At 37.8% G+C, this 2,876-nt stretch overlaps 1 long non-coding RNA gene across 1 annotated transcript; it reads right to left on the bottom strand.

Moving 5' to 3' along the window:
* LOC121791466 lies at nt 1–1,587 on the bottom strand. The gene is made up of 3 exons (XR_006048573.1): nt 1,551–1,587; nt 648–712; nt 1–145 (listed from the first exon to the last, which is right to left on the bottom strand). It is a non-coding gene; the product is annotated as an uncharacterized LOC121791466 (long non-coding RNA).
* Between the last annotated feature and the right edge of the window lie 1,289 nt (nt 1,588–2,876).

Below are 2,876 nucleotides of genomic sequence, written 5' to 3'. Positions count from 1 at the left end.
AAAAATGTACGTAAGGAAAATATCACAGCGGAAGCATCCAAGAGAAGAGTGAAGTCATGTGTGAAGACACAACGACACTCGAAGTTTCAAAACAACCATATTATTATTTCTGCTCAACACCACCAACCGCTCGTCGCTGCTCAACCTGCACATAGAGAAAACATATGCAGAGATGAGTACTTTTGAAAATACTCAGTGGCTCATGCCCGAAAACATTTTAAATAAAAGTATATGTTATCATGCCATACGTAAGTAACCATCGGGGTTTTACTTTGGAAAGGCCCGAGGCACCAAAATATTTTTCATTGTTCAAAATAGCGACTGCGCAGTCATTTTTCCCATCGTTGTCCATATCTGCCAATACATGACAAGGAATGCGGCCGCAATCCAGGTCACTAGACCGGCCAGCCCGTACGCTAGCACACAGTCTACCATAGGTGTACACTAATCCAAGTAGGGTTTGCGGCCCTACGAGGACCCGAATTCGATTTATATAACAGTGGCAACAGCCACATCGGATAGGGACGTTAAAACAAATCACGGCATGATATTCACTTAAAACCACCCTTATAGCTCCACAGTCATACGTAAAAGAGTTTTTAGTAAAAGAGAACCCACACATAGTGTAGGGTAGAAAAGTAGCCCACCTCGACTGTTTTGGTTTCAACTACTGCCTTTCCTTTGTTATCACGCTTCGCGCACGAGTTATCACCTTTAGATAATATATATATATAACTTATCAGTCACAACCATTGACTTAATATTATGCATGTCCCTATCGTTTTCCCTTTTCCCATCTTTGAACATCACATCACGTCATCACATATATCAATCATGTAATTCACTTATAGTAACATAGTGTTTTTGTAAGGATAGAAATCTGGCAGCACTGCGCAACCTTTTTATAAAATTTACTAAAAATTCACCCGACTTCTGTTGGGGCTAAAATTTTACCACAAGGCAGAATACTCATCAAATAATTTCCAGTTAAAAATTCATATCAAAATAACCATTTTAGGTTGGTCAAATCGAAAACGTAACATACTGGTCGAGAAAACACTTTCTGCCAGAAATGCGCAGTAAACTTTAAAAATTCACCAAACATTCATCTTTCGTCCAAATGAGTTGAAATTCACACACAACACAGAACACATCATGAAGTTTACTCAGGAAAAAGAACCGGTTAAATCGGAGTTCATTTGGTCGGTCAAAAACGAGTCGGAACTTACTGTTCGGAATCACAGTTCCTCATGCCTTTAGAAATTCGAATTAGGGTTTACCCCCACTTATTCAAAATCAATCTTTTCATGGTTTTAACATACAACCATGCTCAAAAGAGTCCTTATACTCATGCTTTCATAACATCATATATCATTCGCCATAGATTCATTAAATCATCAAACGATTCATTCAAAACGCAATCATATACACAATCACAAATTCCCACCGATTAAAACCCTTAGATTTGAAATTCTACACCCACTAGATGCATGAGGGAACAAAAGAAGAGTTGGGATGGAGAGGAATGAAGAATAGAGTCCGATCTTTACCTCTCTTGGACGAAACAAACGGTAGGAACGAATAAAAGTCTTGATTCTTCAATAATCTCTTGGAAATTCGAAAGGATCTTGAGTAGAGTGAAAGAACAAGTGTGGGAGAGGTGGAGCAAGGGAGAATGACGTGTGATTGAGGTGGGAGGCGTGTGATTGAGAGGCTAGGTTTAGGTTAGTATCTTATTTATAGGCTTGAAGAATATCCCATAATTAATTTGGAGAATAAATCAAATTAAAGATGAGAGATTGGATGGAGGGGAAATTGGCGTTAATTTGAGGGAAAATAAGGGAGAATATTTCGAAAATCATGGCTATTTAATTAGCCATGATTCAATTTAGTGTTTTCACGGAGCAGAATAAAATAATACGGAGCAAGAAAATTAATAAAAATCCTCCCAAATAAGATGGAAATAGGCGTGTTATTCAATTCATCCCACAAGGAATAATTTCCAAACTTTAATAAATAAGGTAGGGAAAGATTTGCTAGGATATTCCAATTAAAACATGGAAAGAAATAATTGAGGGATCAAAATAAATAATGAATAATTTCTTCTCCCACAAGCTAGGAGATTTCGAAATCTCCTTAGGAATAATAGTGGGGGCCGATTTTTCCTCAAGAAGGAAATAGGATAATTAGGCTTTGGATTTAATTGGATAATTATCCCCAAAACAAATAATTAAATCCAAGAAAATAGAATTCCTCTCCGGAAAATAGTAGTGGTCGAAATTTTCTCAATAAAAAGGCATGGGAATTATTTATGATACTAATTAAGTCTCACTCCCCAAAATAATATAATTCACCGCAAAAATATATTCCATTCCATATCAATTAGTTATAACCACGTCATAAAATCAACGGTTTTGACTTGGTCAAAACAAATTAGTTCACCAAAGTATACACATAATAAATCGTCATTTAATTGCGGCAATCAAAGCAATAAATACAACGTCTTAGAGTTCGAAAAGTGGGGCGTTACATCCTACCACTCTTAAAAGAAATTTCGTCCCGAAATTTGGTACTCTCATGGGAAGAGTTCTGGGTATAATTCCATCATCTTGTCCTCAAGCTCCCACGTGGCTTCTTCGTGCCCGTGGTTTCTCCACTGTACCTTCACGTAAGCAACTGGTTTATTTTTAACGTTCTCGATCTTTCGGTCTAGAATAGTTTGGGGTTTCTCCTCATAGCTCAAGTCCGGGTTCAACGCGACTTCTTGGTACTGAATCACGTGCTTCAGGTCAAATTGGTTGGTCTTGGTGATGAGTGGATAAGAATGGTGAAAAAATCTCCTCTTGCTCCCTCTCTCGGCTCCCCTCTCTCACTCT

The sequence above is a fragment of the Salvia splendens genome, unplaced genomic scaffold, assembly GCF_004379255.2.
Source record: "Salvia splendens isolate huo1 unplaced genomic scaffold, SspV2 ctg82, whole genome shotgun sequence".
Taxonomy (NCBI): Eukaryota; Viridiplantae; Streptophyta; class Magnoliopsida; order Lamiales; family Lamiaceae; genus Salvia; species Salvia splendens.
This window is presented reverse-complemented; position numbering and strand designations above follow the sequence as displayed.